Consider the following 27,661-nt stretch of genomic DNA (forward strand, 5'->3'; position numbering starts at 1 on the left):
CTTGAAGTCTTCGCCCTCCTGGTCTGTGTTTTTTTTTTTGTGTTCTTTCCGGGGGCGCGCCGGAGGAGCTGGTGATGCAGAGGTATCAGGGGTAGCTGGTGTTTCAGGGGTAGGAACTTGGAGTTGGGATTCCTCCGTATCCTGGATGATGCCGAGGTCTGGGGTGGCAGGAATCTCCACACTTCCACTCTGTAGTAGATAAAAAAAAATACACTGTTTAAATACATTTTCATTTTTTATTTCTATTTTTTTATAGCTCCCTGCAAGTACATCAGAATGGAAATCCGTGGCAGAGGAGTTTGCCACCACCTGGCATTTCCCTAACTATGGAGGAGCGATAGATGGCAAGCACGTCTGCATCAACCCTCCTGCAAACAGCAGATCCCTTTATTATAATTATAAAGGGTATTTCAGCATCGTGCTGATGGCAGTGGTGAATGCCAACTATGAATTCATCTTCATTGACGTTGGCAAAAATGGATGTACATCAGACGGTGAGTCGCTGAAGAATACCACCTTCTACGAGCGGCTCACCACAAAGACCCTGAACTTGCCATCTAGGGAGCAAACCAAGCATGGCCTCAATTTTGTTTTCGCGGCTGATGAGGCATTCGCTCTGCATGAGAACAGTATAAAGCCGTACCCCCAAAGGCACCTGACAAGGGAGAAGCGCATCTCCAATTATAGGCTATCCCAGGCACAACGAATTGTAGAGAACACTTTTGGCATCCTGTCTAGCCGCTTCCACTATTTTTCTAACGGCTATCAATTTGCAGGTGGAGAAGATTGATTGGGTGGTGACTGCGTGCTTCACCATTTCCCTCTGTGGAACCACCTCCACTCCATTCTAGGGCAAGTCTACGGGCAAAACAGGTCAGGGACGAGTACCTGGCCTATTTTAACGGGGTGGGTGCAGTCGATTGGCATGAGGCCCACATTTAAGTGTACTGTGTTGGACTGATGATGGAACTTGCAAAAACTTAAAAACATTAAAAAAATATACTTACAGATGCAGACAAAGATAGGTCACGCTCTTCAGGCTCTGGTGTGGCAGTACGAGGGAGGGAGGTGAAACCTGTCCGGGTAGGCTCCTGGTACAGGACAAACTCCAACATGGGGTAGTACCAGAGCGAAGTCTTGTAAACCTGGGAAGAACCTGCTCCAGACCTTTTGGACTGTTCCATTTTTTTGTGTTCTTTGAGGAACACAGTACGCAGGTTCTGTATCTTTTTCTTGACCCATTCCTTGTCAGCACCGGACACAAAGGGCCTGCAGTACTCCCCTAGCACCTCCAAGGCCGCATTCCATTGCACTTTATCACTTTTCCATAAACACTCAAATCCACAATACATTTCTAGTAGGCCGGTGATGAAGTCTATGTCTTAATCTAGAGACATATCTGTAATGAAAAAAAAAAGTGGTGCACAAACTGTTATATTTTGTGTTTTACAAATGGTTTTACTTAAGGTATATGGTTAAATAGTTATATGGTTAAATGTTTATATGGTTAAATGTTTTTTTGTTAAATGGTTTTTACATTTGTATAATATATGTTTTTAAAATAAAGGTTTTTTTTGTAAATACTTTCCTCATTACACAAACATCAATTGTTCAGCATGGAGGTACAGTGGCGGTGAAAACACATGGCCATTTGGGTGTTAAAATGACTTTGGGCACACAGAAACACAAGGTGCAGCATTGGGGTAGAGTGGCGGTGAAAACACATGGCCATTTGGGGGTTAAACTGACTTTGGGCCCTCAGAAATAAAATGTGAACAATAATTTATAAAACATTGGTTGTCAGTGTGATTACACTGGTGGTCAGTGTGATTACACTGGTGGTCAGTGTGATTACATTGGTGGTGTGTGATTACACTGGTGGTCAGTGTGATTACACTGGTGGTCAGTGTAATTACACTGGTGGTCAGTGTGATTACACTGGTGGTCAGTGTGATTACATTGGTGGTCAGTGTGATTACACTGGTGGTCAGTGTGATTACATTGGTGGTCAGTGTGATTACACTGGTGGTCAGTGTGATTACACTGGTGGTCAGTGTGATTAAATTGGTGGTCAGTGTGATTACACTAGTGGTCAGTGTGATTACATTGGTGGTCAGTGTGATTACATTGGTGGACAGTGTGATTACATTGATGGTCAGTGTGATTACATTGATGGTCAGTGTGATTACATTGGTGGTCAGTGTGATTACATTGGTGGTCAGTGTGATTACATTGATGGTCATGCTGCTTTCAGATCGCAAATGCCGGATCCCACCCGGTAAGAGAAATGTGTCCTTACCGGGTGGGATCCGGCATTTGCGCTCTTTTGCTGGCTAACCGACCCGGCAATATACCGGGTCGGTTGCCATAGCAGCGGGGGGCGCAGCAGCAGCAGGGGCGGGGGTGGAGGCGGCGCTGGGAGATGAGCTCATCTCCTGCGCCGCCTCTCCCTATGCTGTGAATGGGAGCCGTGTCGCATCGGAACGGCTCCCATTCACACTGCACCTGACCCGGTATTCAACCCGGTAATAACCCTTCTTTTTTACCGGGTTGAATTACCGGGTCAGGCGACCCGCTAATTCAGCAAAGGAGCTTTCACATCGCACACTGACCCGTTTCGACACGGCAATATGCCGTGTCGATACCGAGTTATTTGTGCGATGTGAAAGGGGTATCAGTGTGATTACACTGGTGGTCAGTGTGATTACATTGGTAGTCAGTGTGATTACATTGGTAGTCAGTGTGATTACATTGGTGGTCAGTGTGATTACATTGGTGGTCAGTGTGATTACATTGGTGGTCAGTGTGATTACATTGGTTTTCAGTGTGATTACATTGGTTTTCAGTGTGATTACATTGGTAGTCAGTGTGATTACATTGGTGGTCAGTGTGATTACATTGGTGGTCAGTGCGATTACATTGGTGGACAGTGTGATTACATTGATGGTCAGTGTGATTACATTGATGGTCAGTGTGATTACACTGGTGGTCAGTGTGATTACACTGGTGGTCAGTCAGTGTGATTACATTGATGGTCAGTGCGATTACATTGGTGGTCAGTGTGATTACACTGGTGGTCAGTGTGATTACATTGGTGGTCAGTGTGATTACATTGATGGTCAGTGTGATTACATTGATGGTCAGTGTGATTACATTGATGGTCAGTGTGATTACACTGGTGGTCAGTGTGATTACATTGGTGGTCAGTGTGATTACATTGGTGGACAGTGTGATTACATTGATGGTCAGTGTGATTACATTGGTGGTCAGTGTGATTACATTGATGGTCAGTGTGATTACATTGGTGGTCAGTGTGATTACATTGGTGGTCAGTGTGATTACATTGGTGGACAGTGTGATTACATTGATGGTCAGTGTGATTACATTGGTGGTCAGTGTGATTACATTGGTGGTCAGTGTGATTACATTGGTGGACAGTGTGATTACATTGATGGTCAGTGTGATTACATTGGTGGTCAGTGTGATTACATTGATGGTCAGTGTGATTACATTGGTGGTCAGTGTGATTACATTGGTGGTCAGTGTGATTACATTGATGGTCAGTGTGATTACACTGGTGGTCAGTGTGATTACACTGGTGGTTAGTGTGATTACATTGGTGGTCAGTGTGATTACATTGGTGGACAGTGTGCTAGGTGGACAGTGATTGGTGGTCAGTGTGGAAATACATACTTGGGCCAATTAAATATCCGATTTGATTGGATTTATCTGATGAGCTCTCCTGCTGCGTCGCTACTGCTGCTGCTGCTGATGGGAGTGTCCTGAGAATGCCAGTCAAACTTCCTACGATATATTGCAGGCGATATATCGCAGGCACAAAAAAACACACCTTTTCTCTATCGTCCTAGTGGATGCTGGGGTTCCTGAAAGGACCATGGGGAATAGCGGCTCCGCAGGAGACAGGGCACAAAAAGTAAAGCTTTACGATCAGGTGGTGTGTACTGGCTCCTCCCCCTATGACCCTCCTCCAAGCCTCAGTTAGATTTTTGTGCCCGGCCGAGAAGGGTGCAATCTAGGTGGCTCTCCTAAAGAGCTGCTTAGAAAAGTTTAGCTTAGGTTTTTTATTTTACAGTGAGTCCTGCTGGCAACAGGATCACTGCAACGAGGGACTTAGGGGAGAAGAAGTGAACTCACCTGCGTGCAGGATGGATTGGCTTCTTGGCTACTGGACATCAGCTCCAGAGGGACGATCACAGGTACAGCCTGGATGGTCACCGGAGCCTTGCCGCCGGCCCCCTTGCAGATGCTGAAGTAAGAAGAGGTCCAGAATCGGCGGCAGAAGACTCCTCAGTCTTCTAAAGGTAGCGCACAGCACTGCAGCTGTGCGCCATTTTCCTCTCAGCACACTTCACACGGCAGTCACTGAGGGTGCAGGGCGCTGGGAGGGGGGCGCCCTGGGAGGCAAATGAAAACCTATTTTGGCTAAAAATACCTCACATATAGCCTCCGGAGGCTATATGGAGATATTTAACCCCTGCCAGAATCCGTTAAGAGCGGGAGACGAGGCCGCCGAAAAAGGGGCGGGGCCTATCTCCTCAGCACACAGCGCCATTTTCCCTCACAGAAAGGCTGGAGGGAAGGCTCCCAGGCTCTCCCCTGCACTGCACTACAGAAACAGGGTTAAAACAGAGAGGGGGGGCACTAATTTGGCGTTAGAAATATATAAAAAAGATGCTATAAGGGAAAACACTTATATAAGGTTGTCCCTATATAATTATAGCGTTTTTGGTGTGTGCTGGCAAACTCTCCCTCTGTCTCTCCAAAGGGCTAGTGGGTCCTGTCCTCTATCAGAGCATTCCCTGTGTGTGTGCTGTGTGTCGGTACGTGTGTGTCGACATGTATGAGGACGATGTTGGTGAGGAGGCGGAGCAATTGCCTGTAATGGTGATGTCACTCTCTAGGGAGTCGACACCGGAATGGATGGCTTATTTAGGGAATTACGTGATAATGTCAACACGCTGCAAGGTCGGTTGACGACATGAGACGGCCGACAAACAATTAGTACCGGTCCAGACGTCTCAAAAACACCGTCAGGGGTTTTAAAACGCCCGTTTACTTTAGTCGGTCGACACAGACACAGACAGGGACACTGAATCCAGTGTCGACGGTGAATAAACAAACGTATTCCTTATTAGGGCCACACGTTAAAGGCAATGAAGGAGGTGTTACATATTTCTGATACTACAAGTACCACAAAAGAGGGTATTATGTGGGATGTGAAAAAACTACCGTAGTTTTTCCTGAATCAGATAAATTAAATAAAGTGTGTGATGATGCGTGGGTTCCCCCCGATAGAAAATTATGGGCGGTATACCCTTTCCCGCCAGAAGTTAGGGCGCGTTGGGAAACACCCCTTAGGGTGGATAAGGCGCTCACACGCTTATCAAAACAAGTGGCGGTACCGTCTATAGATAGGGCCGTCCTCAAGGACCAGCTGACAGGAGGCTGGAAAATATCATAAAAAGTATATACACACATACTGGTGTTATACTGCGACCAGCGATCGCCTCAGCCTGGATGTGCAGAGCTGGGGTGGCTTGGTCGGATTCCCTGACTAAAAATATTGATACCCTTGACAGGGACAGTATTTTATTGACTATAGAGCATTTAAAGGATGCATTTCTATATATGCGAGATGCACAGAGGGATATTTGCACTCTGGCATCAAGAGTAAATGCGATGTCCATATCTGCCAGAAGATGTTATGGACACGACAGTGGTCAGGTGATGCAGATTCCAAACGGCACAAAGGTGTATTGCCGTATAAAGGAAGAGGAGTTATTTGGGGTCGGTCCATCGGACCTGGTGGCCACGGCAACTGCTGGAAAATCCACCGTTTTTACCCTAAGTCACATCTCTGCAGAAAAAGACACCGTCTTTTCAGCCTCAGTCCTTTCGTCCCTATAAGATCATATCTGCCCAGGGATAGAGGAAAGGGAAGAAGACTGCAGCAGGCAGCCCATTCCCAGGAACAGAAGCGTTCCACCGCTTCTGACAAGTTCTCAGCATGGCGCTGAGACTGTACAGGACCCCTGGATCCTACAAGTAGTATCCCAGGGGTACAGATTGGAATGTCGAGACGTTTCCCCTTCGCAGGCTCCTGAAGTCTGCTTTACCAAGGTCTCCCTCCGACAAGGAGGCAGTATGGGAAAAAATTCACAAGCTGTATTCCCAGCAGGTGATAATTAAATTACCCCTCCTACTACAAGAAAAGGGGTATTATTCCACACTATATTGTGGTACTGAAGCCAGAAGGCTAGGTGAGACTTATTCTAAAAAAAATTTTTGAACACTTACAAAGGTTCAAATCAAGATGGAGTCACTCAGAGCAGTGATAACGAACCAGGAAGAAGGGGACTATATAGTGTCCCGGGACATCAGGGATGCTTACCTCTATGTCCCAAATTTGCCCTTCTCACTAAGGGTACCTCAGGTTCGTGGTGCAGAACTGTCACTATCAGTTTCAGACGCTGCCGTTTGGATTGTCCACGGCACCCCGGGTCTTTACCAAGGTAATGGCCGAAATGATGATTCTTCTTCGAAGAAAAGGCGTCTTAATTATCCCTTACTTGGACGATCTCCTGATAAGGGCATAGTCCAGGGAACAGTTGGAGGTCGGAGTAGCACTATCTCGGATACTGCTACAACAGCACGGGTGGATTCTAAATATTCCAAAATCGCAGCTGATCCCGACGACACGTCTGCTGTGCCTAGGGATGATTCTGGACACAGTCCAGAAAAAGGTGTTTCTCCCGGAAGAGAAAGCCAGGGAGTTATCCGAGCTAGTCAGGAACCTCCTAAAAACAGTGCATCATTGCACAAGGGTCCTGGTAAAAATGGTGGCTTCCTACGAAGCAATTCCATTCGGCAGATTTCACGCAAGAACTTTTCAGTGGGATCTGCTGGACAAATGGTCCGGATCGCATCTTCAGATGCATCAGCGGATAACCCTATATCCAAGGACAAGGGTGTCTCTCCTGTGGTGGTTATAGAGTGCTCATCTTCTAGAGGGCCGCAGATTCGGCATTCAGGATTGGATGCTGGTGACCACGGAGCCCAGCCCGAGAGGCTGGGGAGCAGTCACACAAGGAAAAAATTTCCAGGGAGTGTGATCAAGTCTGGAGACTTTTCTCCACATAATTATACTGGAGCTAAGGGTAAATTTATAATGCTCTAAGCTTAGCAAGACCTCTGCTTCAAGGTCAGCCGGTATTGATCCAGTGGGAAAAACATCACGGCAGTCGCCCACGTAAACAGACAGGGCGACACAAGAAGCAGGAGGGCAATGGCAAAAACTGCAAGGACTTTTCGCTGGGCGGAAAATCATGTGATAGCACTGTCAGCAGTGTTTCATCCCGGGAATGGAAACTGGGAAGCAGACTTCCTCAGCAGGCACGACCTCCACCCGGGAGAGTGGAAACTTCATCGGGAAGTTTTTTCCACATGATTGTAAACCGTTGGGAAATACCAAAGGTGGACATGATGGCGTCCCGTCTGAACAAAAAACGGGACAGGTATTGCGCCAGGTCAAGAGACCCTCAGGCAATAGCTGTGGACGTTCTGGTAACACCGTGGGTGTACCAGTCGGTGTATGTGTTCCCTCCTCTGCTTCTCATACCTAAGGTGCTGAGAATTATAAGACGTAGAGGAGTAAGAACTATACTCATGGCTCCGGATTGGCCAAGAAGGACTTGGTACCCGGAACTTCAAGAGATGCTTACAGAGGTCTTATGGCCTCTGCCGCTAAGAAGGGACTTGCTTCAGCAAGTACCATGTCTGTTCCAAGACTTACCGCAGCTGCGTTTGTCGGCATGGCGGTGGAACGCCGGATCCTAAGGGAAAAAGGCATTCCGGAAGAGGTCATTCCTACCCTGGTCAAAGCCAGAAAGGAGGTGACCGCACAACATTATCACCACATGTGGCGAAAATATGTTGCGTGGTGTGAGGCCAGGAAGGCCCCACAAAGAAATTTCAACTCGGTCGTTTCCTGCATTTCCTGCAAACAGGAGTGTCTATGGGCCTCAAATTGGGGTCCATTAAGGTTCAAATTTCGGCCCTGTCGATTTTCTTCCAGAAAGAATTGGCTTCAGTTCCTGAAGTCCAGAAGTTTGTCAAGGGAGTATTGCATATACAACCCCCTTTTGTGCCTCCAGTGGCACTGTGGGATCTCAACGTAGTTCTGGGATTCCTCAAATCACATTGGTTTAAAACCAGTCAAATCTGTGGATTTGAAGCATCTCACATGAAAAGTGACCATGCTCTTGGCCCTGGCCTGGACCAGGCGAGTGTCAAATTGGTGGTTTTTTCTCAAAAAAGCCCATATCTGTTTGTCCATTCGGACAGGGCAGAGCTGCGGACTCGTCCCCAGTTCTCTCCTTAAGGTGGTGTCAGTGTTTCACCTGAACCAGCTTATTGTGGTGCCTTGCACCTACTAGGGACTTGGAGGACTCCAAGTTGCTAGATGTTGTCAGGGCCCTGAAAATATGTTCCAGGACGGCTGGAGTCAGGAAAACTGACTTGCTGTTATCCTGTATGCACCCAACAAACTGGGTGCTCTTGCTTCTAAGCAGACTATTGCTAGTTGGATGTGTAATACAATTCAGCTTGCACATTCTGTGGCAGGCCTGCCACAGCCAAAATATGTAAATGCCCATTCCACAAGGAAGGTGGGCTCATCTTGGGCGGCTGCCCGAGGGGTCTCGGCTTTACAACTTTGCCGAGCGGTTATTTAGTCAGGGGCAAACACGTTTGTAAAATCCTACAAATTTGATACCCTGGCTAAGGAGGACCTGGAGTTCTCTCATTCGGTGCTGCAGAGTCATCCGCACTCTCCCGCCCGTTTGGGAGCTTTGGTATTATCCCCATGGTCCTTTCAGGAACCCCAGCATCCACTAGGACGATAGAGAAAATAAGAATTTACTTACCGATAATTCTATTTCTCGGAGTCCGTAGTGGATGCTGGGCGCCCATCCCAAGTGCGGATTGTCTGCAATACTTGTACATAGTTACAAAAATCGGGTTATTATTGTTGTGAGCCATCTTTTCAGAGGCTCCGCTGTTATCATACTGTTAACTGGGTTCAGATCACAGGTTGTACAGTGTGATTGGTGTGGCTGGTATGAGTCTTACCCGGGATTCAAAATCCTTCCTTATTGTGTACGCTCGTCCGGGCACAGTACCTAACTGAGGCTTGGAGGAGGGTCATAGGGGGAGGAGCCAGTACACACCACCTGATCGTAAAGCTTTACTTTTTGTGCCCTGTCTCCTGCGGAGCCGCTATTCCCCATGGTCCTTTCAGGAACCCCAGCATCCACTACGGACTCCGAGAAATAGAATTATCGGTAAGTAAATTCTTATTTTTCCATACGATTCCATGCGATTACGATATATCACGAATGCAGCAATAGCGGCCTAGGGGATCCGACACGACACTCACGGGAATTTGCATCGGATCGGATTGGAAACATCTCCAAAATGCCCGCTTTCATCCGATATATCGGCCCGAATGCCTGAAATTGGATGAAGTTGGGTATTATCGTTCTAGCGTATGGGGCCCTTTACACAGATCTTGCCGCTCAGGGGCGGATCCAGAAAAAAATTACAGGGGGGGCACCATAAGTGGTTGGGCTATCAAGGAGGGGTGGAGTTAGAAGTGGAGTAGGCGTGACCAAGTTTCAGTGGGTGTGACCAATTGTGTGAGGGGATTTAATTATATATAGATTTTAAAACAATATACAATTTATGTATAAAAAAGAAAGCTAATTCCGTAGTCTCAATCAATGGTATTCAAAAGAATGCAATCATGTAACAATATTATACAGCTTGATAATTTTTATCATAATGTTACTCCTAAATGATATAATGCTCAGGTGAATATGTTCTTGATTTAAAAATATATCATGCTGTTCTGAATATTAAATGCTTAACACTGGCGTCCTAGTGATGCTGTATTAAGAAGTGACAATCCAGTCACTACATAGGAGAATAATGCATCTTGCCCACCCCAACTTAAAATTGTTGAAGCGCCCGTGTGTGTCTCTACTTTTTTCAATTATACAGCTAAACTGACAAGAGACTAGTACAGGGATATACTTGTGTCGCACTGTGGTCTAGCACTGGTGCCTACCTACCTCATGTAGTTCTGACACAGCTGAGCATCAACTGTCCCTGTATCAGCTCTCTGGTTCCAGCGTCCAGCCGCCCGTTCCACCTCTCTCTGGTTCTGTAATACCACTTCTATCCAGTATGATCTACGGGTCCCGTGCCTGTGCGTGCAGTGCCGCTCTCTGTGTGCATACAGGTCGCACTGTAATCGGTAACATAGACACAACCCACTGTAATCATTACCCTGCCTGCAGGAAACTCCTTAGCTGCGCTTCCCCGCACACAGGCCGGAACCCAGCAGACGTCCATCCGTCGCACCACCACCCTCCTCTCTGGTTCCTCAGCGTGCGATGTCCCGGACTCGGACCCTCAGCAGTGGTGCGCAGCGGTGTGAAGTCCGGACCCTGGGTGGCGGTGCACTCTGTAACTTGGTGCGCTGTCCCGTGTTGGCGGCGGTGCGCTGTCCTTCAGCGGTGGCGGTCGGGATGAGATGCTCCTGCTTGGCTCCTCTGTGCTGGCTGTACGCCGAGTCCTGTCACATGTCTCCAGGGAGCCAATCACTGGCCTGGCAAGGTGGAGCAGCTGACAGGGGGGAGGGATACCAGAGGCTCTGACTGACATCCAGCAGCAGCAGCAGCAGCAGCCTCATAATTTTGTCGGGCGGGTGGGCGGCCATTATTTAACTGCACAGTTTTAAAAACACCTAAACGACAGGGGGTGCCCCCCCCAAATCCACCACTGGCAGGGTTTAATTCCGACTGCCCTGGCTCAGTTAATCCTATTAAAGGCCAAGATAAAGAAGGCTCCATCTGTATGCAGCCTATATGCAATAACAAGGAACATCTGGCTTAAGGGAAGCCCTCTGGCTACACAGACTGGAGCTGGCAGTAGTCACGCAAGCACCATGGGCCTAATTCTGAGTTGATCGCAGCAGCAAATTTGTTAGCAGTTGGGCACAACCATGTGCACTGCAGGGGTTTCAGATATAACATGTGCAGAGAGAGTTAGATTTGGGTGTGGTGTGTTCAAACTGAAATCTAAATTGCAGTGTAAAAATAAAGCAGCCAGTATTTACCCTGCACAGAAACAATATAACCCACCCAAATCTAACTATCTTTCTGCAAATGTTATATCTGCCCCCCCCCCCCCCCCCCTTGCAGTGCAAATGGTTTTGCCCAATTGCTAACAAACTTGCTGCTGCGATCAACTCAGAATTACCCCCCAGGGCCTATATTTACTAATAATCCGATTTGTGTTTTTTTTTCTATGTCCCAACACGGGAATTCACTAAGCACAAATCTTGGCAGTGTTTGGGCTATTCGTAATGGTTTTAATGGCAAAGTTCAGAAATACGAATGAATAGACCATCGGTCAAACGCGGCTGTTATTTCATACAACACGGGTATTCACTATTCATTTGTATTTGGGTGTTAGTCTCTGAGTGCTCAATTGCGGTCGTATTTTTTTGCGATTCGTTAAAAAAAGCAGCAAAATAATAGACCTGCTTTTCTCAGGCGTGTTTACATGTGTTGCCACTTACAAATCATTCACACCTGAATTAGGATGCCTATAAAAGGATCTTAGGCCCATTTCAAACAACCTACACTCACAAATGGCTGCAGGACTGTGGACCAGTGATCTTTTGTGTGCTGTGGGATTTCTCAGACTCAGACATCAGCCTGTAAGTAACCAGGGCCAAGAAACTGAACATGGTCAGCAGGTTGTACAGGTTCCGCGGAGGCTGCGCAGGCCTCGTTTTTTTAGGGGGCGTTTAAACTTGAACGCATTGTCCGATGACAGGGTCATACAGATGTTCCATCTAAATCGTAACAACATTTTCCGTCTGTATGACCTTGTCAAACTGGGCCTATACCCTGAGACAGCACGCTCTCGCCCTGTCTCAGGCCTGCACAAACTCCTGGCAGTGTTGCACTTTATGGCTACTGGGAGCTTTCAGGCTGTGTCTGGGGATGTCATTGGAATCTCACAGCCCTCATTTTCAAGAATACTAACACAGGTGATGTATACCTAACTTCCTCCTCTGTTTTTTGTTGGTTTTAATTACTCTCAGTGGCCAGTTCTGTCCTAAAATCTCATGTTTTATTTTCTATCAAATATACACACAGGTGTTGGCTGTTTTGCAGCCCCACATCGATGCCTCAATCTGCTTCCCTACCCAGGAGTCTCAGTGGCATGCCGTCAGAGTAGATTTCTATGAGCTTGCTGGCATGCCCAATGTGCTGGGAGCCATAGATTGCACACACATTCAGCTGAGACCACCTAGGGGCAGGCAGCACATCTATACTAATCGTCATCTAGACCACTCCACAAATGTGCAGGTGGTTTGTGATGCAAAACTCAAAATAATGAGTGTTGTTGCTGGTTACCCTGGGGGCTGCCATGACTCCTTCATCCTCAGTCAGTCATCCCTCTTTGATAAGTTTGAGGATGGACAAATGCCAGATGGATGGCTGCTGGGTATGTAATTTGATATGTGTAGGCCTGTGTATACTTTGGCCAAATACAGTGTGTTACTTATGTGTTGCTGTATCTTAACATGAATCACGTTACTATATCTGTCTTTCAGGTGATGGAGGATATGACTGTTTCTCTTGGCTTCTAACTCCATTGTCCCAACCTGATACCCCTGCTGAACACAATTACAATAATGCACATAAGTCCACGCGGAATGTGATAGAAAGATGTTTTGTTGTGCTGAAATCTAGGTTTCGGTGTCTGGATAAGTCTGGTGACCTATTGTTGTATAGTCCCTTGAAGGTGACTCAAATTGTGTTCTGCTGCTGCTTTCTTCATAACATGTGTTTGCAACAAGATCTGCCACATGTTGATAATGATGAGGAGGAGGATGAAGAAAGCAGCCAGCAAGCAGAGGAATTAGAGACATCTGGTGACACTTGGAGTACAGATGTAGGGAGGCAGGTTAGGCAAGACCTCATAAATCGTTATTTTTAAGGTAAGTTTTGTTTGCTTCTTTCATTTGTTGTGTAAGCCTAAATATATGTTGCCCCATTTTTCATTTAAAAACCATTACTCAGAATATGTCTGTCTCCTTGAGACATACAAACATACCCTCGCTTTATGCAAAACAAATGTAGCATGTGTATTGTGTTTATTTAAAATCTCTAAACAGATTATGTTTGACATGCATGAAGTCTGGATAAGTGTTAATAAACTTGTACTGATAATTTCTTAAAAACACACATAATCCACATAGTAATTTTTTTAATATTTTACTTTATGAATGTGTGTAACGTCCTAATGTAACACTTCTCCACATATAATATGTTAGCCTTGAGTAATACATGTGTCCCTATGTGTCATGCTCCATCATATTTAAGGGATGCAAACTTAGTATCATCCAAAATAATTTATTTTGTTATGTTTGCTGGAGTAAACTTGCAGATTTGTGAATCAATACACAGTTTTCAACATATATCCATTATTAGCCACATTATTTTTGGACAATCAAATATTTTCAATGTCTTTGTTTCTGCATCATGTGTAAGAATCTGGTTACTAATTTTTAACACACACAAACATGGCACAACAATAATGTAATTCATTTTGGGACTGAATTATCTAAATTTTTGACCAACATATTAGGACCTTTTTAGCCAACTCAATTGTGTTATTCTTGTAATGTCGTCTAGAGAAGAAATGTAATAGAGTTAAAATTCACATTGTAAGTTGTATTGGTAATGGATGAATCTGCATGGCTGCCAATTAGTCTGTCTGCAGGATATGAGAATGATTGGAATCAAGAAAGACTAATTATTTAAAAAAAATCAAGTGGTCTGGTTTCTGCATGCTAAAGACATTCTGCATGGCTGCCAATTAGTCTGTCTGCAGAATATGAGAATGATTGGAATCAAGAAAGACTAATTATTCAAAAAAACAATCAAGTGGTCTGGTTTCTGCATGCTAAAGACATTTTGCATGACTGCCAATTAGCCTGTCTGTAGGATATGAGAATGATTGGAATCAAGAAAGACTAATTATTCAAAAAAAAATCAAGTGGTCTGGTTTCCGCATGCTAAGATCAAAGTGCAGATCAAAGAACTTTTTCCTCCTCCAAAAAAAATACAAAGATGTTAAAGAATAAATGTGTTGCAAAAAATCCTGTTGTTGTTTGTAACAGTTATAATTAATGATGTTGGACAAATTGACAAGGTGCTAAGTGTTATATATATTGTGACAATCCTACACTTACTAACTGTGTTTATTTTCTTCTCTATAAAGAAATCGGTGTCTCTATTTTTTATTTTTTTTTAGTTGGCTGCTTGGACTGGCCTTTGCCTTTACCACTGTCGTGTTGGCGTGCTCTGGTGGAGCGCCTTGGTGGTGAGGACACTGGCGATAGAATAGGAGCAGTCGTACCAGAACTGCTGCTTGGTTGCTGTTGGTGCTGGGATCTGAGTGTTTCGTTGAGGTTAGTGAGGGTGGCATTGAGTTCACGTGTTGCAGCATTTTGATTTTCTAAAATTCTGGTGATAGATTCATTGATCATTTGATTGTTTTCTAAGATGTTTATGTAGCTTTGCTGTTGTCTGTGCTGTTCTTCCATTATGCGTTGTAAGTTGCCCATGACATGTGAAATGCCTGCACGCATGATTTCCATGGTATTGGCATTCTGGTGGTTGGTTCATTTTGGCGACTGATATTTCTGCTGATTCTTCTGAGGTGAGATGGTAGGCTTGAAAAAATGTGGGTCTGCCTACGCAGGCAATCTTGATTAGTGGCCTGCTGTGTAGCCCAGCTGTCCCAAAACACTTGATCAGGGCCTTGTGCTACTGGTGTTGTTGGGCTGTGTTGTGGTGGTGGTGTGCTTTGCTGTGGTGGTGTACTCACAGGTGCTGGGTGGCTGATTCCTTCGATTACTGGCTGCATTTGTAAAATGTTTGTCTCATCCATGTCACTGTGTTGCTGCTGTTGCGTCGGGATGCTGGTACCAGTACTTGAATCTGGAATTAGAATCATTTTGGCGTTAGTTAGACATATGTTTGAGAAATTAAAAATTGGAACACATGTATTTAAATGGTGCTTTCAGATATCCAGCATAGCAACATCATCACTCAGAACTTAAATACAGACATATTCCTGTTTGTGGCAAATGTGTCTGGTTACTTCATTCTTAAAGCAAGCACATGAGTTGTATGGTAGATCAGACATACTCCACCATAAAAACACACTTTAAACCATAATGTGTTGCCTTATAGTGTTTAAATCAAAAACATAGTAATGTTTTTGCATGTTGGTGCCAATGTTAGGACAAACGCATAAGTAAAATTGTGGAAAAAAACCTTACTATTTGCCAAGCTTACACATGTGTTTATTTTGCAGCATCTTCCACACAATCTGCTGCTGTATGGCTGAAGTGGACATACATATCTTTACTGGATGTGGACAAGGCCATTTTGCTCAGAATCCATTTGATGTTTTATTGTTTTCGGTAACTATAGCAGATTTTGGTGTATTTTGATTTAATTAGTCTAATTAAATGGATTATTATGAGATGAGTAATTTTTTTATTCATTACAGTTTCTTAGTCACAATCAAGATGAGGAGAGTGTGGCTGGCGTCTTGGAGGTGTGTTCAAAATTTGGAGTGGTGGGATCAAAGAAACTGTAGACAATCTTCGTGGCGGGCTAGACTGCTGTGGTTGTGATTGGACATCAGACCTTGCTTTCTTTGTTGCCACATGTATTATTGTTTGGTGTGGTACAGGAGTCCGCCTTCTGCTGCTCAAAACTTCTTTTGATGGACCTAGTATTCAAAGTGTACTTTTGTTATGGCCATTCATTTACAAACATAACCTATACTACAATGGACACTTTACCTGCTTCCGCAGCGTCATCATCATCAGATGTCATGGGAGTGACTGTAGGCCGACCAGTACTGCTTTTTTTCAACACTGTAAATAATGAAACAAATAAAAGAACTCATTTATTCATGCTATTGTTGATACATCCACCCATTATGTTTATAAACATTACATCTTTCAAAAATGGATGTTTATTTATGTGGGAATAATTTCGGACCAAAAACATTAAAAAAAACTTTAAAAACACACACATTGCCCAATAGCCATATGCACTATGGAAAGTGCAACACAGGAAATAATGTACAGGACACAGACATAGGACACAATTACAAATACATACACTAACAAGCCAAAACACAGACATCTTCATTTAAAAATGTGATGTAATTAATGAAAGATGCAATATAGAAAATGCTCTGTGATATGGCACTCCAAACACACATTAGCACAATTTGAGCAAAAAACCAAACCAAAAGAAAAAAAAACATCATAATAGTAAGGTAACTAAGTCTGCAGTGTTGTGTCAGGGTACAAATACAGACTCAAAATGAACCAAAAAATAGTGGGTTTGTCTTGAACAATATTATACAGTACTAACGAAATTACACATGTAACTGGCTTCAAAGCCACTTTGCACTACTCCAGCCTCTAACATGTCAACCACTGTTTTTGAAACATTGCACATGGAAAACTGAAATAAAAAACATAGTCCAACTTTCAAACTGTAAAATGTGCAAAAGGAAAACATTATTGCTGGACAATTCAATGACACACCAAGTCCAAACTACACATGGAAAATGTACTGTTAAAAAAACCACATGACATACAATAAAGTACTATGTTACATTGGCTTTTGCAGAAAACATTACCCAAAACAATGTCTTTGCTGACGCACACATGAAGATGGGAGTAATATGCAACGTCACATAACACACATTTACCCAAAAAATTACGACAGAAGTAATGTAATAGAATGTTAAGACAAATACACATGCTCACCATCTTTCCTGTGCTGATCGGAATCACGGACATGGGTTGCAGACACTACTTCAGGAGGTATTAAACTCCGCATGGGCTCCTCATAGTCCAGATATCTGGCAATATAGGGCTGTCCACCACCAGTTTTGCGAGCCGACTTCGCCTCCTTGGCCATTTTGGACTTGACACGTCGCTTTATGTCATAGTACCGTTTGCGGCACGTGTCCTCCGTCCGCTTGACCACCCCCTCACTATTTACAGCAGCAACAACTTTCGCCCACAACACCGTCTTCTTCCGTGTTGGCACCTTGGCGGACTCAGGCCCAAATAGCTGCCGCTGATACTTAATCAGCTCCCGCACCAATGCCACATTTTCAGCATAACTAAACTTTACATTCCGCCCAGTCTTAGTAGTGGTGCGTGGCTGCGGAGCAGTCTGACTGTCACTATCACTGTCACTTGAGGCTGCTGCAGCAACCTCACCCACCTCCTCCACCTCACTAACCTCACTCTCACTCACCTCCTCCACCTGACCAACCTCCTCCCCCTCACTCACACCCTCCACCTCACTCACCTCAGCCACCTCACCCACCTCTGAGTCAGACATAATTGTGTGGTTCAACAATTAACACAGAAAAAAAAACACAAACAACACACTCCTCCACTACCACTGCACAACTCACACACACACACACACACACACACTGACAAGGGACTATAAAGCAAAAAAACAAGACTACAAGAATGACAAGACTACTTTCAAACACAATACTACACTCAGAAATCGCCCAAAAAACTCCTCACCAAACCAACTACTCACCAACCTCCACAGCACAACCTCCCTCCTCACCACTAACTAAACCCACGAGGTGCGGACAGTTTGGGGCGTATTTATATGGTTGCGCACAGACACTCCTACATCGGAAACACAACCAATCACGAACAGGGATAAAAATCGAAACTAAAAGATAAAATGCGGCCGTGGTTGGTAAATAACCCTGCTGCGTTTAACATAGAAAATAAACCAGGAAAAACAACAAAAACACGTACGCAAACGACAATGACGGCCGTAAATGTGCCAAAAAAAAAAGCGACTGGCATAGACATCGGAAAACACGAAAACCAAAAACTCGACTGCTTCGTAAATTAGCGTATATCGTTTCAAAAAGTTGCAGGAAAATGCACCAGATAAAAAATGAGTTTAAACACTACACAAACCGACTCAAACACGAATATTAGTAAATAAACCCCTATGTTTCTGTACATTAGAGATCGCAACTGACATCAGATACACACCCAAAAATGCCATGACATGCCTGCATGTTTACAACCACTCCCTGCTAACACCATGTTCACACCCCCAAATGGTCACTTCCTGTCAATCACTCTGCAATGGAATCCTCATTGCGTGCAGGTTCGCAGCGGCGCCTTGACGCATGCACAGTGCGAACGCAGAACATGCCCAGTCTGAAGATAATTGCACTGTTGCGTGGAACATCGGCCATTCACAGGGAGGGTAGGGCAGTGCACAAGCCAAAATCTTGCCTAGGTCATCAAATTGGTCACAGCCGGCCCTATAGACAGCAAGAAAAGGAGATACGGGAAACAATTCACGTCAGAGGTAATAAATGTAACAATAACATTTATCTAATCATCACCAAATCTCCCTCCCAGGGAAAGAATCTCTTAACAATCATAACAAAAAATCTATTATGATAGTTATAACACTAAATGTATTTGTAAATGAAGATGAAGAACTACCTAATTGTGCAATTTATGAACAGTAAATGGTGGAAGTACACCTGATGTGCCGCATGTTATTTCCACCTCATTGTGATCTGAATATTAGTAGCAGCTTGAGTGGCCAGAATGACCTGAATCCTGCCTGTGTTACTGCTGCTGCGGGATGTCAAACTGAAAAGTGCATTCAGGTTTCCACCCCCAAAACAGGGCAATTAACTGCTAAAAATTCACAAAAAACTGACCCTGGAGCTTATTCAGATTGGATCGCAACTCTCGATCTAACCGCAAAAAAATACAATGATGATGCAAGCACATGCGCAGGCAGAGGCATTCGCGGGGTGGCAATGATCCGTTTCCTACACAGAGATGGAGCATTGCATGGGCGGTGTCACGGAAACGGAGGCGTGGGGGGGGGGCAAATGGGGGGCTTGGCGTGATCGGGGTGGCTTCCTGATGTCAGAAAGATGGCGGCGGCCCTCCTGCAGTCGCAGCCAGGCTGCGCCGGCAGGAAGCATCCACAATTTCTGCGATCATGCTGAAATTGCGGTGAATGGTCGCAGAGGGGGGCAGCAGTTGGCATGATGGCCGACCCCCAGCATGAGAGCAAAAGGATTGCAAATTCTGCTAAAAAGCAGAATTTGCAATCCTTACTGAATAGGGTCCACTGTCCTATAAAATCTGGGCAGTTCTCAAAATTTGGCACCAATCACAAATTTGCATCTTAATTCAGATAAATCTGCAAGGGAGTCCTGATTTGCAGAGCTCTGCATACGGTAGATGCTAGATCCAAGTGGGCTAAAGGACCATGTGACCTGCGATGACAGTGGGAGGAGGCTAGCAGTTTCACTATACATGTCAACATGTATTCCATTTAGCAACCGAGCCTGTAGCGAGTCCGCAAGGGTAAATATTGGGTATTTACCCTTGCTCCTCCCCCTGCTGTTGCGGGTCACGTAGTTGTGACATCAGACGTCCTTTATCCTGGTTGAATTTAGCCTTAAGCTCCTGCATTCGGAGGAGCGGGGAAGCTGCTGCGCATACTCAGCCACAGCAACTCCCTCTACGTCTTCACATTCTGAAGTGCTATGGACGCCAGTCTCCTCTTCTCAGCCCCAGGCACTGTATGTCTGTGAGTATATATGTTTGTATGTATGTATGGGGGTGTGTGTGTGTGTGTGTGTGTGTGTGTGTGTGTGTGTGTGTGTGTGTGTGTGTGTGTGTGTGTGTGTGTGATGACTATGAACGTTTGTGTGAGATAGATAGATAGATAGATAGATAGATAGATAGAATATTATTGTTACTATTATTAGCCTTTATTTATATGGCGCCAAAAGGGATCCGTTGCGCCCATTACACAGTACATAATCAAATGAGCAAACAAGAAAACAGCACTTACAGTACAAGACAGTATAGGACAGGTATGGAAAACCAGGGGTTAGGTGCCATCAAAGGGAATATTGAGTATAAGATAGTGTAAGTAAGAAAAGGAAAGGCACAATCTATACAATATATATACATCCACTACTGTGCAAAAGTTTTAGGCAAGCGTGGAAGAAATGCTGCAAAGTAAGAATGCTTTGATAAATAGTAGCGTTAATAGTTTATTTTGATCAATTAAAATGCAAAGTGAATGAACAGAAGAAAAATCTAAATCAAATCAATTTTTCAATATCTAAATCAAATCACCCTTTGCCTTCAAAAGAGCATCAATTCTTCTAGGAACACTTGCACACGGTTTTTGAAAGACCTCGGTAGGGAGGTTGTTCCAAACATCTTGGAGAACTAACCACAGATCTTCTGTGGATGTAGGCTTGCTCAAATCTTTCTGTCTCTTCATGTAACCCCAGACAGACTTGATGTCAGTTCTCCATGAGGACCATATCACCACTTCCAGAGCTCCTTGTTCTTATCCATCAAGCAATACCATCAGTGAGGCATCTGGTTGGCTCCAAATTTATTCTGCAGCAGGACCACAAACATACAGCCATTGTCATGAAGTACAATTTTCAGTGTAAAGAAGAACAAGGAGTCCTGGAAGTGATGATATGGCCTCCATGATAAGGCCTTTGATAAAGCTGCCATAAGACAGCGAAACGCATCAGTTGACCTTCTTTTTGGTCAGTGGGCCTTGCTATCCAATTCCTAGATTTTTGCTTAACCATTCACGGCTATTTTGGAACTCCAGCTGGCCGACTGTGGACTAAGGGACTCCATACCTAATGCGTTGGACTCCACTGCTGCAATCCAAGACCATTTCTAACTGGAAGAAACCCTAACGCTACCACAGGACCTGTAACTATTTTACAAGCCTGGATAAACATTTCCAAAAAAAAAGATCATCTGCCATTTGAGTCCATTTATTCCCAGGCCTGGGATAGATTTGTACAAGCATAGTGACTGAGTCCATACAAATAGACCATTTGGAAGGATAAGGCCTCTTATATTTATATCCCCTCCCCTTAGAATGTAAGCTCTCACGAGTAGGGCCCTCTTCCCTCATGTGCTTAAACTTTTCTTACTTTAATAATCCTCAACTGCCCAGATCCCGCAGTTTTTTGGGCACCTGGAACTTATCTCTATGTTGTTTACTGGTGTAGATATCCTTAGTTACCCTGTACTTGTCCTATATTGTCTTCAACTGTAAGTCACCGTTTTCCTGTTTTGATTATGTGCATATGCACTCTGTAATTGAGCGCTGCGGAACCCTTGTGGCGCCATATAAATAAAGGATAATAATAATATTTATTTTTCATATAACTACAAGTCAGTGTAACTCTATGTCTTTCTATTAAATCTGTATTAAGAATTGTTCATCAGCACTGTGTAGCCAATCTCTGTATGCACTTTCCGTTTTAGTTTAGCGCTGAATACACCTTTTTGCCATTTGTATGGAGACTGACTATCTCCATTTTATAGCTGCTTAGAATAACCACCATAATACTGCCTGTATCAGATAGATATATAAATATATAAATATATATATATATATATATATCTTCTTAGAGCTCGCCCCAGGTAATATAGGGAGTAATTCAGAATGGATCGCAGTCTGAATTTCTTTGTGGAGTGCGCACGTGCTAAAAGCATCTAAGGGCTGCGATCGCCTCTGCCTGATTGACAGGCAGAGGCGGTCGCGGGGTGGGAGGGGGCCTGCCAATGGTACTAGAACACCGTTGGTGGGGCGCCATCCGGACAATGCAGTCGTGTCCGGACCGTTGCAGGGGCGGGCCGCGTGGCTGTGTGACATTACACACAGCCACTGCGACCTGGGACACGGCGGGTAGATCCCTGCCAGTGCGCAGGAGCTGCACAGACAGGGAGCTAATCGCCGGATGCAAAAGGGAGCGATGCTTTTGCACCCATGTGGGGGGGGGAGCCAGACATGCGGGGCGGACAAGCCCTGTGCTGGAGCTTCCCCCCGCATGTCTGAGAAACTGATCGTAGATGTGCTAAATTTAGCATCTTTGAGGCACACCTGGCAACACTGAATGTTGGCTCAGGTCTGTACCACTAGGTTAGTGAGGCATGCCAGGTAACATTGAATGGTTGGCTCAGGTCTCTGTCGCTACATTAGTTAAGCATGCCAAGTGACATTGAATAGAGGCTCAGGTTTGTACCACTTCATTAGTGCCAGGTTTCGTTGATTAGTTTCCTCAGGTGTGTACCACTATGTTAATGAGGCATGCCAGGTTTTGTTGAATAGTTTTCTTAGGTATTTACCACTTTGTTAGTGAGGCACGCCAGCTAACATTGAATAGTTGGCTCAGATCTTAACCACTACATTAGTGAGGCATGCCAGGTAACATTAAATGGTTGTCTCAGGTTTCTACCACTACGTTAGTGAGGCACGCCATGTAACATTAAATGGTTGGCTCAGGTCTGTACCACTACGTTAGTGAGGCACACCTGGATAACACTGAATGGTTGGTTCAGGTCTGTACAAATATGTTGGTGAGGCATGCCAGTGTCAGGTCCGGGTGTTTTTGTGAATCCGTTAACCTGGAACCAACCTCAGGTGTAGGTGCTGGGGTATGAAGAAAACAGGGAGGACGAAGGAAGTTCCGTTTCATATATTTATTAAAGTAACAATTCGGTAAGGAGTTAAATGACTAGTTGTTAATCATCATTATACTGAAGTATTGCAGGAATGACAGAAATAATATGCAAGAGAAAACTCAGAAATAAATAAAAGAAATGTTCATGGAAACATATGCAAAAACAAGCTGAAGAATAAATGTTGAATTGTCCAAATATAAACAGGCTTTGATGCTGAACTGCAGATTGTGTTTAACTGGTTAATGCAGACATGGAGAATTAACTGTAAGAATTTGCAATGGAGTTTAAAGAGTTAACTGAGAGACTGTGAAGAATTATCCTTGTAATGACAACATAGAAAAAGTACTGAATTGGGTTACTTGCGGGTTCCGGAGATCACTGTGAAACTGTAGTAGATGGCAAGGTGATGAATGGGTTAAATGCAGAGTTGAACAAACGAACAGCTGAGGGAATTGGAATCCTCCAGACTTTGTATGATAGGCAGACAGACAGGGTAACCTCATGCAGGACACTGGGAATCCAAGTATTTCCAATAGGTGTGCAATTGACTGATAGCACAATGGAGAGCCGGTAGATCTTTGGCAGTGAAGGCTGCAAAACGGACCTCTGGGAACGGAGGCGATATCTGGACCACGGGAATCACACAGGAATGCACGGAGAGAGTTCAGAGCTAGAGCACAGCTTTGATACAACAAAGCACTGGCCCAGAGTGACATAATCCCAGCCTACTTAAAGGCAGCACAAGCACGGGATTGGCTTACACCTGCCCACAGGTGTTTTCACAAGTGCTCAGTATTAGCTATTTGGTCTCCAACATGGCCACCTCCTATACAGCAGACACACCGCAGTGCCTTAGGCCATTTGGTCCCCGCACTCACAGTTCCCAGACTCTGCATTACCTGTGCCATTGATCACGCCGTGTCCCCACACGGGCGCACAGCACCGCGAGCAACCGCACTGGCAACGGATGAACCCCAGAACCCGCAAAGGTGAGAGACCGGTTCGTGACAGTACCCCCTCTTCTACGGGTGGTCTCCGAACACCTTTGAACCTTGTCAGGATTTTTGGAGAAGTATTTCTGTACCAGTCTTGGAGCATGAACATCTTCAGAGAAAACCCAGGATCTCTCCTCCGGGCCGTAACCCTTCCAGTCGACCAGAAACTGTAAACGTCCATATCGGGAACGTGAGTCCACAATCTCTTTAACTTCAAATTCCTCATTCTGCAAAGAGTGAACTTTAGGAGATTTGGACTGGGTAGTACGGAACTTATTGAGAATCAAAGGCTTCAGTAAAGATGTATGAAAGGCGTTAGGAATTCTCAAAGACGGTGGCAGCTTGATTTTGTATGACACAGGGTTGAGTACCTTTACAATGGGAAATGGACCAATAAACCTGGGAGCAAATTTCTTAGAAGGAACTTTGAACTTGAGATTGCGCGTAGAAATCCAAACTTGGTCTCCCACTTTGTAATTCGGTACAGCTTTACGTTTTCTATCTGCAAAAGATTTATAACGAGCGGAAGTTTTGACCAAGGACTTACGTACACAACTCCAGATGCTAGATAGACGTTGAAGCTCTTGATCTGCCGCTGGGACCTCTAGGGCTGGCAATGGATGAAACTCTGGCACACGAGGATGAAAGCCGAAGTTAATATAAAAGGGCGTAGATTCTGAAGATGAATGGAAGAGATTATTATGAGCAAATTCTGCCAATGGAAGGTAGTCAACCCAGTCATCCTGTGAGGACGATATATATAGCCGGAGAAATGTTTCAAGGTCTTGGTTGACTCTCTCAGTTTGTCCATCTGTCTGAGGATGATATGCAGAAGAAAAGTTCAACTTGACATTTAAAGATGAACAAAGCGACCTCCAAAACTTGGCCACAAACTGTGTTCCCCGATCAGAAACAATTTCTCGAGGAAGGCCATGCAACTTGAAGATTTCAGAGATGAACAATCTGGCTAGTAAAGGGGCTGATGGTAACCCAGTTAATGGAATGAAATGTGCCATTTTCGAAAATCGATCCACTATCACCCAAATGGTATTTCGCCCTTTTGATGGAGGTAGATCGGTCACGAAATCCATTGAGATATGAGTCCATGGTTGTTTGGGTATGGATAGTGGATGTAACAAACCTGGTGGAGAACTTCTTGGACTCTTATGTTGGGCACATTTAGGACATGCTGCTATAAACTCTTGGACATCGGCTTTGAGACGTGGCCACCAATAAGACTGTTGAATAAACTTGAGAGTCTTTAGAACCCCAGGATGACCCATGAAGGAAGAGGAGTGAGCCCAGGTAAGCAGCCGTTTTCGAAGACTTGTGGCGACAAAGGTCTTGCCAGGCGGAGGAACTGGAGAGGTTCGAGTCATTAAAAAGGACCTAGGATTCAAAATGGCTTGATTCGTGGTAGCATCATTTAATTCAGAAGAAGCAAAGGACCGGGAAAGGGCATCTGCCTTTTTGTTCTGAGACCCTGGACGATAGGTGAGTTTGAAATCAAATCGTGAGAAGAAAAGCGCCCATCGAGCTTGTCGTGGCTTCAAACACTGAGCTGACTGCAGATACAGAAGATTCTTATGATCAGTATAAACTGTAATGCGATGTTGAGCTCCTTCTAGAAGGTATCTCCACTCCTCAAATGCCAACTTGATGGCAAGTAACTCTTGCTCACCGATTGCATAATTACGTTCTGCCGGGAGGAACTTACGGGAGAAATATCCGCAGGGATGGACCTTTTTATCTTCAAAGACTTGTGACAACACAGCTCCTACTGCTTCTGTAGATGCATCCACCTCTAGTAGAAAGGGACGATTCAGATCAGGCTGTCGAAGAATGGGGGCTGACACAAAGGCTTGCTTTAAATCAGAGAAGGCTTTGATTGCTTCTGAAGACCAGTTCGTAGGATTTGCTCCCTTACGAGTTAGGGCTGTGATGGGAGCAGCTAACGTAGAATAATTCTTAATGAATCTCCTATAGAAATTAGCAAAGCCGAGAAATCGCTGAATCCCCTTGAGAGTTGTAGGAGTGGACCAATCTCGGATAGCTTGTACCTTACCGGGATCCATACATAGCTCTGATCCAGAAATGATGTAACCAAGGAACGGTATGGAAGATACTTCAAAAGTGCACTTCTCTAACTTACAATAAAGTTGATTTTTCCTCAGACGTGTCAGTACCTCTTTAACTTGGTGACGGTGAGACTTTATATCCCTAGAGAATATTAGGATATCATCCAGGTACACTACTAGACACTTGTAGAGAAGATCACGAAAAAGTTCATTCACATAGCTTTGAAAAACTGCAGGTGCATTACAAAGACTGAAAGGCATTACAAGGTATTCGTAATGCCCATCCCGGGTATTAAAAGCAGTTTTCCACTCGTCCCCTTCTCGGATGCGGATTAAATTGTAGGCCCCTCGGAGATCCAGTTTTGTAAACACAGTAGCTCCTTTTACCCGGTCAAATAATTCTGGAATTAAGGGTAATGGATACTTGTTTTTCACAGTGATCTCATTGAGTCCACGGTAATCTATGCATGGTCGTAACCCACCGTCCTTCTTCTTAACGAAAAAGAATCCGGCTCCTGCAGGTGAAGAAGATGGTCTGATAAATCCTTTGGTTAGATTTTCTTGTATATAATCAGACATAGCTTGCGTCTCTGGGATGGATAGCGGATAAATTCGTCCCCTAGGAGGTGTTTTACCCGGAACCAGGACAATTGGGCAGTCCCATTCGCGATGAGGAGGTAGAGAGTCAGCTGCTTGTTTACTGAAAACATCCGCAAAGGACTGATACACCGGAGGTAGGTCGGGAAGGCTGATTGACCGGAGAGGTACAATTGAGGCTAAACAGTCCTTGGTACAAGATTTACCCCATGAAAGGACTTCCATGGTTTGCCAATTAAGTTGAGGGTTATGTTTCTGCAGCCAAGGTAAACCAAGTATCACATCTTGAGAGGCTTTGGGAATCACGTAGAAGGAGAGGTATTCGGAATGGAGCACACCAACTTTCATCTTGAGACATACGGTTCGATGAGTAATTATACCATCTGGAATTCGACTTCCATCCACTGCTGTAACGGCAACTGCTGCTTCCAGAGGCATGGTTTGAACTTTAGACCGCATGACAAAGGCTGAGGAGATGAAGTTCTCGGCTGCCCCAGAATCTAGGAGAGCTGAAACTTTCACTGTAGAACTTGGAACTTCTAATTGAATAGACAAAGTCGGCTCTTCCCCAGAACGTGATTCTAGAGTAACTCCTAGCTTAACCTCTCTTGAATAAGCTAGGAGCGAGAGTTTCCCGGTCGGAGTTTGCAGAATTTAACTAAGTGTTCAGAGGACCCACAGTACATGCAGAGGTTACCCTGTCGACAACGAAATCGTTCCTCTTCTGTGAGGCGAGAGCGCCCAATCTGCATAGGTTCGTCTGTCGTTACCGGAGACTGTGATGAAGAATCTTGTCGAGGCCTAGGATGATAACGTGGACTGGATCGCTCTGCCCTGGATTTCTCTAAACATCGCTCCCTGTAGCGTAGGTCAAGTTTGTTACAGAGAGAAATCAATTCATCCAGTTTAGTTGGCACATCCCGGATAGTTAAATCGTCCTTGATTCTCTCAGAAAGTCCATTCCAAAACGCGGCGATCAGGGCCTCCTCATTCCAGTTTAACTCTGAAGACAACGTGCGAAACTGAACAATATATTGATTGACAGGACGTAAACCTTGACGTAGACGGAGAATCTCCAAAGATGCTGAGGTGGTCCTGCCGGGTTCGTCAAAGATTCTCCGGAAAGAAGATACGAACTCTTTGTAATTAGAGAGGATAGGATCACCTCTCTCCCATAATGGTGATGCCCACTCCAGAGCCTGACCGGAGAGGAGGGCAATAATATATGCGACCTTAGAACGAGCTGA

Source organism: Pseudophryne corroboree, chromosome 2, assembly GCF_028390025.1.
Source record: "Pseudophryne corroboree isolate aPseCor3 chromosome 2, aPseCor3.hap2, whole genome shotgun sequence".
NCBI classification, from domain to species: domain Eukaryota; kingdom Metazoa; phylum Chordata; class Amphibia; order Anura; family Myobatrachidae; genus Pseudophryne; species Pseudophryne corroboree.